Below are 11,899 nucleotides of genomic sequence, written 5' to 3' on the forward strand. Positions count from 1 at the left end.
TCGTGACCTAGAACGGTGCGGTAATGTGTTGTTACGGCATTAAATAATCAATTCGATCAGATAGTGCTAAAACTTGTCCCGTCTTTTACAATTACTGAAAGGTTTGTAGAGGCTTTTGTGATCATGTCAAATTTTTATTTACAAGATTCTTGATTTTTTCCAAAGATTTTTTCGTAACTAGTTTCTGAACAGATTTTGTCATGTCAGTGACACTGACAGCTATAGATGCTGACAGCACGCAGATGACACTGACAGTCGGCCGGCTTGTTTGTTGTCACTTGTCGGCAGTCGGCAACTCGGCATTTGTTCGGCGCGGCATAGCATCGTCTTTTGTCGATTAATTTATGATTGTCTTGTCGGCTCGGCTTTGTTTATTATTTTGTAGGTATTATTACATTTTATAATAAAAAGAAATATAATAATTATAAATAAAGCACACTGGTAACTGAAGTTTATGTAATCTGTCAACATGGTTGTGGATTTATTACGGCCGGGTTCTATGCCCATTTCACAAGACAAGATACAATTTTTCGAGTTTTTGTTAGACCAAAAACTTTTAAAAGAGCATCTACGATACCCTAACCCAGGTAAGTACTTGACGGGAACTTCATTCTCATGCCTTTTTAATGTGTCGCTTTGGTTTGATTATGAGTAGGTAGGTTTTCAGATTTAAATCATACTAGTAATTTTCAGAGCCCTCTGCTACTGACTTGATAGTGGAATTCCTGTCAGTGGACGTAAGCAATGACATTCGGGACGGTCCAGCCACTTGTGAGCATGTGTCCATGTCACCTTTGCAATCTTTGCATAGCTCTTGTCGACCTAATATCACAAGAAAGCAGCTTGCCCTTAAAATACTTGCTCTCAAAGTTGCATCCTCCCTCAATTGGAATTTAGGTAAGTTACATGGTAAGCTAAATGGTAAGAAATTTAATAAAATACAATGTGTAATTTTTCATCATTTCAATGAAAAATATATAACAAAAAACACTGCAATCTGGTTCTAATTAGTGTAGTATGTGTAGTATGCCTCACCCACACACGTACGTAGTGGTAGTATATAATAGCATGTACGCGTTAGTTTAACAGAATATATTCGTATTTAGACACCAACAGTTGTATCATTGACGCCACACCTTACATGGCGATCCTGCCAGTGCGGCCTCGTGCTGCACTGGCAGCGCGCTGCTCTTGCCAGTCAAGGACGTGGAGAAAAATCAAATTTTTAAGCTGAAGGACTATGTTAAACAAAATTGTGTTGGACATTTGTGATTAAAAATGAGCAAAGTGAAAATGGGATAAGTGAATATATTAAAATCGTGCATAATTGGACAGTAATTGCCAGGACTAGATACATATTATTTAAAACGAACTCTACACGCGGAAGGTTGTTGTAAAACATTGGTGGATGACTTTATTGCGGATTAGTATCATAAAAACGGTAAAAGTGGACAGTTTTGATACTTCAACAGAAAGACTCCAATAAAAAGTAAAATGCTGACGGGGGCAAAGCTAGTAATGATGGTTTGCAGCAGGGAGTTGTTGGTGTCCTTGGTCGAGTGTGGCGTCTGGAGGTCCAGGGACTACAAGGAAAGAGTAGGTTGGTGTGTGGAAAAACGATAAAGTGATAAGTGTAGTTTAGTGCTGTGCCGTGCAAAAAGGGACATTTAATTATTTAAATTGTTTATTTTTTATGTTAGCTCCATAGTTCAATTTTTTTTAATAATACTTAGATACCTACATTTTAACGTTTTTGTTGGACTTTATATTAAAGGTCCGTATGTTAGTTTTTTAATGTGACTATTGAATAAAATCCTATTTTAGTAAGTATAACTATGCCGCTTGATGACAAAACCATAATATATGGGTGGTCTAAAATACATAGTAATACATACATGTGATAGTTTCGTTTTATTATATTTCATATATCTTATACTTAGTAAAATGACATGCTTTTATTCCTTATAACTTACAAATATGGCACATAACATAACGGCGGCGCGTGCACTCCTTAAAGGGATCGGTATGCGGCGTCTGTTATTTCATCTCTAATTTCATAGTTCGTGCACTGATTTAGATTACTTAAACATTATTGTAATGTTATAATGATATTAAATTGAAAGAATAAGTAGTAAGTAATAATTAAAATATTTCAAATCTCAGATCTTAAAATATAAAAGTATGTCAGTACCGACTTTTAACCATAAGTACTTTATTTTTAATTAGAATTCGAATTGTGTTTTTTTTTTATGATAGCGAGTTACAATTGTATCGGACAAGACTTTTTTTTTAATTCACGGATCTGACATATTTAACAAAGAAAATAATGACCAAGTATTATAATTATGGATATTATGACTTTTAATAGTAGTTTATGCAACAGTGATATAATAAGGGTTCTTAAAATTCAAGGGTCGAAGTTACAAAACGAGACGTAGTCGAGTTTTGTAAAAAAAGACCCGAGAATTTTAAGAACCAATTATGAGCTGTTGCATACATTACTTTTTCTATGACAGCTGCAGCAAAAAAAAAAAAAAAAAAAAAAAGAGTTATTATTAAAAAAAAAGTTATTATTTAAAAAAAATTTAGTTATTATTTAAAAAAAAAAAGAGATATTATTGTAAATGAAAACATACCTCTTTCAATCAAGATGATCGGAACTTGTATCTTTAAAAAAAATAAAGCAGTTGTATTATACTCATAAGATGACTGCTAGCAGTCATCTTATGAGCCTATAGACAAAGCATTCAAATGACATTGCTTTAGATATCACTGTCAGTCATTTAATTGACACATTTAAGTGCTGGAGTAGAAAAAGTAAATAGTGGTATTGCAAAGAAGATCTGTGGTATTGTAGGTATGGGCTTGTTTAAGAAAAGATTTAACGTTGGTTTTTAAAGAGGGCAAGTTTCGTATAAATGTTAGTAAATGAATGTTTGTGGTAAGTTTAAGAAAGGTAAGGAATGTGAAATAATGGTTAGCATGGTTGTCGATTGTATTATTAGTAAAATGGAATTTGTATGTTATTGGAAAAGTGATAAAATATTGATGTATGGGAAAACTTAAACACGTAAGTTTTTCAAAGAACGATTAGCCTGATCAACTAAGAGTTGCTGAAATTCTTATATGTTAAAGTTTTCATGGTGTTTGAGTTATTATGTGGTTGCATTTTGAGTGATGGTTTATTTTGAGTGGGAAATGAAAGAAAGTCATTGAAAAATAAATAATTATGTACCTATCGCATCTTCGGTGGCCCGAGAGGCGGCCTTGAGCGATTAGGTTAGCAAGGGTACGCCAGGATACAAGGCAGGCACGGAATCCTTGGAGGTCTGACCATGATTCGGTCGAGTATCAATCGTGGAGACTCCTTGGACACACGGAATGATATTATGTATGGGTGTGTTAAAAGAACTGCCTGTATGAATAAATAAATAGTATGTGTGCGCGCTTAAAAATAAATATCCTTGTATCCTGAGCAAATAAATAAATAATTATAGTAAGGTCGGCCGACCACGTATGTAAAAGCGTTGCGTACCCTTGATCTTTGATTTCAGTGAAGCATAAAAGATGGCACTATAAATAAATAAATAAAATAAAATAAAACAAAGAAAATATATTTAAATGAATGACGTCATAATAAAATAACTTGCAAGGAACTGATAATGTACAATAAAAAATTTGAAATGATATTATAAGGTACCAATGACGAGTAACAAACCTATGTTTGTAACTAAGTAAGACTTAAAAGGACGAAGAAACGAATTGTATTGACGAATACACTACCAAATTTGGAAATAGTTCTTGTAATTTTTTGAATTTAGTTCAATAAATATGTCTAGTGTAGTTTTTAAGTGTTTATCTTTTTTTTTTTGTGTGTTTTCAATTTTATTAGAGTTAACATATATATAGTAGTTTTTTTTAAATAAATTTTGTTTATCATTCATTTTAATATATATTTTATAAATAAGTAAATGAAGTTATTTTTGTGTATTTAAGTAGGTATATTTCATAGAGTAAGTTATATAACGGTAATTAAAATAAAGTGGTTCGATTCGTCATTAAGGCATTCATAAATATTTGCTTATATTATAATTTTGTATGCCATAATTTTGCTATCAATTGTATGTTTTGATTGTAAGTTAAATTGTTTTGATTTAATAAGCACATTAATTTCATCTGTGTCTAATTTTCTTTTAAATTTGAGTTTATCTACTTACTGCTTTGATTGTTTTCATGTACAATCCTTTTTTTTGTAATCATTGCTTTACTACAATGTATTCAATGCTTACGTAAAAAAAAAAGATTAAGTTTTATATTTTAATCATTTTTTTTTTCTTCAAGGGGGGAGGTGTAGTATGTGTAGTATGCCTCACCCACACACGTACGTAGTGATAGTATATAATAGCATGTACGCGTTAGTTTAACAGAATATATTCGTATTTAGACACCAACAGTTGTATCATTGACGCCACACCTTACATTAGTATTGTTGACTATCCCTACTTAATATTATTTAATGTGAAAGTAACTCTGTCGGTTTGTTACCTCTTCACACTTAAACTGCTGAATCGATTCAGATGAAATTTAGTATATAGTGGTAGTTTGAGGGCGGGGGAAGGACATCAGATTATTGATATCAATCATCATCATGATTCCATGCAGGCAAAGTCGCGGGCTAAAGCTAGTACTTGATAATTAAAATAAGCCAATAAGCTTTAAACATAACCAAGTAATTTGTTATGTTTAAAACTTATTGGCTCTTTGGACATGTTTAAATTTAATTAATTGAAAAAAATTGGGTATGTTTTGCATATCATAAATTTAATGTGCAGTGTTATACTTGTCATGTCACGTTTTGTATAATTCATTATATTTTTCAGATACTTTTGAAACTAAACTAACATCTTTTATATGTACAACAGCGACTACTGCAGGATTTGGTCTTTATGGCCGCTGATGGTGCATTCTCTGTTCCCCCTCAGGTATATTCACACTAAAAGTATTAATGGGAAGTAGTGATAACATTTCTTTATTTTATAACAAAACATTATTCTACTTTCCTAATGTCAAAAATCACTCATAAATGTGCTAAACTATTTTGAAAGATGTTGAGTTTAGTTGGACTACGTGTATATATAGTTAGTATTGCAGATTTGTTTTTGTATGATTTTATGTGATGTACGATTGCAAAAACGCCTTTATTTCAAAACATTGTCATTATACATATATGTAAATTATTTTAGGAGATCTCTATGAATATGATACAGAAGCCACATATGCAGTTTGCGTTGACTTTATATCATCGATGGATCTTAAGGTACCCAGCAAAAGCAGCCTTCAAAGAAAAGTTTCCAGAGCTCCCATTTTCACACCTGTAAGTTGAAATATAATATTGATAAATATATATAGTATTGTAATAAGATTACATTTAATAATTCTAAAAATATAATATTGTATCTTTCAGCCCGAGTATACCACTGGAAAAAGGATATCCCCAAATGAATTTAAACATAAAGAAAATTTTGAGAATGAGTGAAAATGACTGCATTCAAAGCATAAAATATTTAGAGAAAGTTATCGCATATTATGATTCTCAAGGAAACAGAAATGAACCATTACAAATCAGAGTCCCAGTTATGGACACTTTTACCCAACTGTCTGAAGATATGCATAACATGGCACATAATTGGGATGCCGGCAGTTATGTTACCCAGTATGAACTTTTAATGCAAATTCATTTTGATCTCTGTTACAATTACTTTTTCTATGGACAACATGAGAAAGCTATGAAACATATTTTGGGATGCAGAAAAAACCAGAAACTGCTTGAATATGAAGTGAAAAGTAAGGGTTATGGCCATGGGCAGTATGATAAAGTGCCATGGGGAAAATTGAACTATGCAAGTGTGTCTGAAGATGACATTTTGGGATATATAAGAGCTCTCAATATGGGTCAAGATTTGTTGGATGAGAATAAGTCTTTGTTACAAAGACTACAAGAATCAGTAACTAATAGTTACAAAGGCATAATTGCTATTTTGCAAGCAGACAATTTATCTAGAGAAATACCAGTGATACATAGACAAGTTGTAGAGCTAGATATACAAGCTGCTGCTTCAACCAGCACTATATCAGTACCCAAAGATTTGGTGATCCGCGTGTCAGCTTTAAATGCAGTTAGGTATGTTTTAGAAGGTGGATTGCCTTCCACTCACCCAGATTTTCTAAATAAATTTAACACCATAGGTGCACAATTTTTCGACACACTCTTTTGGGCATTGGCTCCGGTTTTGGTGTCAAATTTATCAGAAGATGGCTGGAATAAGCTAAGGACGTTTTTTCTACATTTAGCCATTTCGTCTCAATGTAGATTGCCGATAGATAAAATAAATGAGTATTTAGAGAAGCACGTGGGCGATCGTGCTTCGGAAATCCGAACGAAGCTAATTTGCGAGGAGCATTTGAAAGCTATAATAATAGATCAGATCAACAGCAACGACAAAAATATGAACATACCTTGCGAGTTGCTCGCGAACAGTTGGGACACGACCGATTTCGAATACGATGCGCCTGAGTTGGATATAGGGCGGCTGAGGAAGCGGCTCGTGGAAGCATCCAGCACTGAAGACGTGCGAATCTGCTTGGTAAAACTGGCGGCTATATCGCCCTTATTACCGCTATGGAAGCATAACCCCTATGGTAAGCCAATTGGGAACCTGGGAGTTTCGCTAGAGGCACTTCAGCGAGGATTCCTGCAGGATTTTTGCGCGGTGATGTCTGGAGCGGCGCGGGCGCGATTGGAAGCAGGTGACACACGTTCTGCTCTCTCGCTCTTGTCAGAAGTGGAAAGCGAGGCGCGTAACCAACTAGCGGACGACAATGATCCTGCCCTGTTCGGGCTGTGCCGTGCGCTAGCGTGGGAGATGCTGCTGCTGCAGGTCAACCTGCTGCTGTCGGAATGGCCACACCATCGGCTTAACGCCACGGTGCTGACCAACAAGTGCAAGGCGGCTATCGCCGCTGCCGATAGCAATGAGGACGCTCCACGCTCACAGGTTCGTCAAACTTTTTAACAATTTATACTGATTTCAATATTTACAATGTTTCAGACGACTTGGCAGCGTAGGTATAACTTGAAAATTGCCTCCTATATTTCGAGACCGACATTGCCCTCGTGGCCCCAAAGAAAGGCTGACTAAACTAAAGTCAACAACATTAAGTTATCAACATTTTCTTTGTGAGTTTACCCGCAGTTGGTCTTGTTTATCAATTTAATGACAGTACGAGTATTGCAACTGAAGAATGGTATGTCATTGAACTGTACGACCTAGTACATTAGCTATTCCTAATTACCTAAATCTACGCCGCGCTTATTGGACGTAGGTAGGTAAAATTACCTATAAAATATTTAGCACTATAAGCGAACAAGATTCTTAGACTGGTATTATATGACAGGTGGTGCTAGCAGCGCGGCTGGGTCTTTTGAATATGTGTGAATGGGAACTGGGTGCGAATGTAGGCGAAGGTGCGGGTGCTGACGCGGCCGGAAACGCCGCCGGTGTGGCCGCCGCGCTGTGCGCTGCGTGTGCTCAGCTGCAGCGCGGCAAGGGCATGCGTAAACTGCCGCGACGGCTGTGGGATCATGGTCGGTTTATTTTGTTAACAAAGTCGTTCGCTAATGAAATAACATTTTTTTAAATTAAGGGTACACAACTTACACTATGTTATGTGTTCTACTACTACTCCTGGACATATGCCAATGAGGCTTAGGGCCACCCCACATCTGGCGTCTTTCGAGCGTCGGCGTCGGTCAGCGCTATCGAAAATGACGTCGCTGCGCAGTTGCGTCGACGTCGCGTCGACGTTGCGTCGAGCAGGGCCATAGAGTTGTAGACGCCGACGAGACGCCGACGCTCGAAAGACGCTAGATGTGGGGTGGCCCTTAGATGTACACACGACTGAAGTAGATTCCAATGCAACGATGTGACAATGTAATCATTATATTTAATTATTTAAATATAAAAATATTTAAATTTAAACACTAAATATTTCAACATTTACATTTAAAAAATGTTACTTAAATCTGTCAATATTGCAATAATAAACTACATTTTCATCTTTTGCAGTTCTGAACACATTCAACAATTCAATCGGCCAACAGAAGCGTTTCACGCACACAAGCCATCACCACTTTCCAAATTATTCGAACCACTACGTTCAAAATCTCAGCACCTATCACTTGGTCGTCCAGGGTTTAAGAGAACCGCTCGCAATCGGCGTAGTTCTATCGCTTCTCGCCAAAATATATAATGTTCTGGTCGACGACCCTTCCGTGGAACTTGTTGTGGAATATACAGACCTCTGGCCGAATAATATTGCAAATATTAATAGTTATAAACCTAAGGATGTTTTGGAGTTGCTGATTGAGCTGCTGGAGAGGAGTTTGAAATTCTACCCCTATAATATTTTTTGGTAAGTTGGTTGTCATTCGCAATTTTATACTAAAGGTACCTAATTAACAGGTGGATTTGCTGCCTACAACATTTCAATGAAAAATAAATTGAGTAACTAGTATACCTACTTAACCTAATTCAGCCTTGCAACGTCTTTTGTTGCTCTCATTTACTAAGTGGTGTTTTTCGTGTTTTAATAAAGAAACCGTATTATGTTCGGATATTTATTAAGATAAATTACAAAATATAACCTAAAGTTGCCTGGGGCATAGTCCCCAGGACGCTTGCTGCGTTTCCCCGCAGAAGTGACTATATCACCACGATCACATGATCAAAGTCAACATCCAGTGACAGTTATTAACGGTAACAGGTTGCGACTGTACGGCGACGCGGAGATGGCAGCAGGTCGTCACGCCGCCGCGCTCCGTCACTACCTATGCGCGCTCACCGTTGGCTCACAGCACTTCGCAACTCGTGCTCCCAACGAAGACGGTTTAGTGAGACGGGCAGCGCGCTGTTGCCTGGCGCTGGCCGCGCCGACCCAGGCCGCCGCGCTGTGCCAGCTACCCGGGCAGCCGGACTACACGCGCGCGTTCAAGTGTCTCACCGAGAAGGTATACACAGCTCTACTCCTTGCACCTCGTTACTCGTGCTCCCAACGAAGACGGTGTAGTGAGGCGGGCAGCGCGCTGTTGCCAGGCGCTGGCCGCGCCGACCCAGGCCGCCGCGCTGTGCCAGCTACCCGGGCAGCCGGACTACACGCGCGCGTTCAAGTGTCTCACCGAGAAGGTATACACAGCTCTACTCCTTGCACCTCGTTACTCGTGCTCCCAACGAAGACGGTGTAGTGAGGCGGCCAGCGCGCTGTTGCCAGGCGCTGGCCGCGCCGACCCAGGCCGCCGCGCTGTGCCAGCTACCCGGGCAGCCGGACTACACGCGCGCGTTCAAGTGTCTTACCGAGAAGGTACAGTGAGCTGCGATATTGCATGAAGAAATTATGAATGAATTCATTGATAAAGTTGACATGCACAGTTGCGGCTTATGGTACCTATACACCTCGTTACTCGTGCTTCCGACGAGGATGGTTTAGTGAGACGGACAGCGCGCTGTTGCCAGGCCAGGATTAGTTTTATTACGATTATGTAGGTATTATTATTTTAGTATTAGATATTTTATGACACGAAACGGATTAGGAATAAAAATATAATGCAGAAAAACTATGTTTCATTGCAAAAACCTATATTATCTAACTATACAGCAAATACTCAAAAATAAAAACAATGTTCGGTTACAGGTGAAGTTGAAGTGACGTCACAAAGTCACAACATGTCACATTTTCTTGACCTCTCCCTCCCCCTAAACGTGTGACGTAATTTTATTAATGAATGACCCCTGAGAAAAAATGCCACTAGTATTTTAGTACAGGATTTTTTTTTTCAATTGTTTCCAGTGGGAACAGGTGGGGAAAAAAATCCCAGTTGTTACCACTGGTGACTATTTGGTGGTAACTAGTGGTAAATCACCGAATTAATCAGACACAACCATTAATAACAGTATTTAAAATGTATGTGAAACGAAAATGTGTCGTCGTAACTATGGACGGAGTGATGCTACTATGGGGCTGACGCCGCACTTTTGTATTGTTATTCGTATAGCTCCTAAACTACTTTGCGGCCCACTATGAAATTTTGCGTAGAGTATAAACATAATATAAAATAACAAGCAAAAATTTTTTTGAAAAAATGCGAACTTTGTAAAAAAGTACAAATAAAAATATTTTACACTTTTTTTTTCATAAAAAAAAAGTTTTAAACGAAATCGAAATATGAGGCAATAAAGGCAATTTAAGGGTTAATTAAATGTAGCAGTTAGTTTGGTTCACTATACTTCCTCTAACTGAGTCGTGGCATTTAAAGAAATGTAAATCTCGCCTTAAGTCAAATCTTCTAAGACCCATAATTTATGAAATAGGCTTCCAATTGTAAAAATATTTTGTGGTTGTGTCGAGAACTCATACATGTGTAACATACTCGAATATAACCGAAATCGGAAACCTCAACCATTTTACCCTGTCCGCTTCACGTGAAATGCCCCCTATACAAAACGGCCAGAGGCCGTGACGTCATCGCCCATCTTGTGGTATGGACAAAACAAGAAAATTGCGTTTTTGTCGGTGAAATATTGCGTTTATGTATATAGTTGCTATACAATATTTTTTTGGATGAAGTGTAAGGAATCGAATGGTACCCTTACTTTTATCGTTTTTGGAAGTTAAAAAAAACTTAAATTTTGAAACTTTCAGGTCCTGTAAGTTTGTAATTTTTCAATATTTTATTTTTATATCCACATTATTGTGATAAATTGCTCGTTTGCTATCTATTTTACTAGATTTTGTTATAAAATTCAACATGTGTCATCATCCCTATTGCAGATTGCCAACGCGGCTGATTCGACGGACGCGTACTACGGCTGCCTATGGGACAGCACGCTACTCGAAGTCGCTATAGCAACGCACGCGCGGCGCGGCGAGGCGGGGCGGCGGGCGCGCGCCGTCACCGCCATCGGCGCGCTCGAGCTCAACGTCAACAGCGATGAGATACAGCACGAGGCTGCTGCGGTTCGACGAGCGAGGCTACTTCGCGCTCTTACTGAACAGTATGTCTCCTAGTTTTCGGCACGTGCCAATTAGATATTACATCAATATATGCCTGTTATGTAGGCCTAGCACATGTTTGGCGCGACAATATCTCGCGGCGAGATAGACTACCTGTCTTTTTCTATGTTAATGAAAGAGGGACGGGTAGTCTATCTCGCCGCGAGATACTGTCGCGCCAATCATGTGCTAGCCCGGCTGGTGTAGCGAAGAAGGGCGGCGCGACTGCCTCAGTCTACCTACTATTGGAATTAAGGCAAGTGGACTAACATTTTCAATACATTTTTGAATCGAATAAGTTTTACAATTTTTTTGCACAGTATTATACTGTTATTATTACCATAGACTATGTTATATTTCACTCTGGTTTGCCGGGTTTCAAAATCTGGGTCTCATAAGGTGGCTAATGATTAATGAAACAACTAGTATAATCAATTTCAATTTTTATTGATTGCCTTTTCATCTCTTCTCCCTTACAATCTATATTTACATTTGTATAACTAACCTCTAGGCAGTGACTGTTGAAAGATGGGCGTTTTTTTTTAAGTTGTCCCCTACACTTTTTTTCAAATTTGGGATTTTTTTAATGTTATTTCTACTCAGAATCACGAGCTCTTTCTATCCTAATAGGAGAAAAAAAGTGTCCCAAAATTTCCATACATTTTTCGATCTTTCTATTCCGCGACCGCCATACAAAGACTATGTAAAATGGTGACGGAATGGAAATGAAAACCTTAGGACACTTTTTTCTCCTATTAGGATAGAAAGAGCTCTTGATTCTGAGTAGAAATAA

The 11,899-nt window shown here is 37.8% G+C and overlaps 1 pseudogene; it reads left to right on the plus strand.

The window, feature by feature from the left end:
* Positions 1-419: 419 nt before the first annotated feature.
* Positions 420-11,127, plus strand: LOC134663103 (integrator complex subunit 8-like; annotated as a pseudogene).
* The last annotated feature ends 772 nt before the right edge of the window (positions 11,128-11,899 follow it).

Source organism: Cydia amplana, chromosome 4 (genome assembly GCF_948474715.1).
Source record: "Cydia amplana chromosome 4, ilCydAmpl1.1, whole genome shotgun sequence".
NCBI classification, from domain to species: Eukaryota; Metazoa; Arthropoda; class Insecta; order Lepidoptera; family Tortricidae; genus Cydia; species Cydia amplana.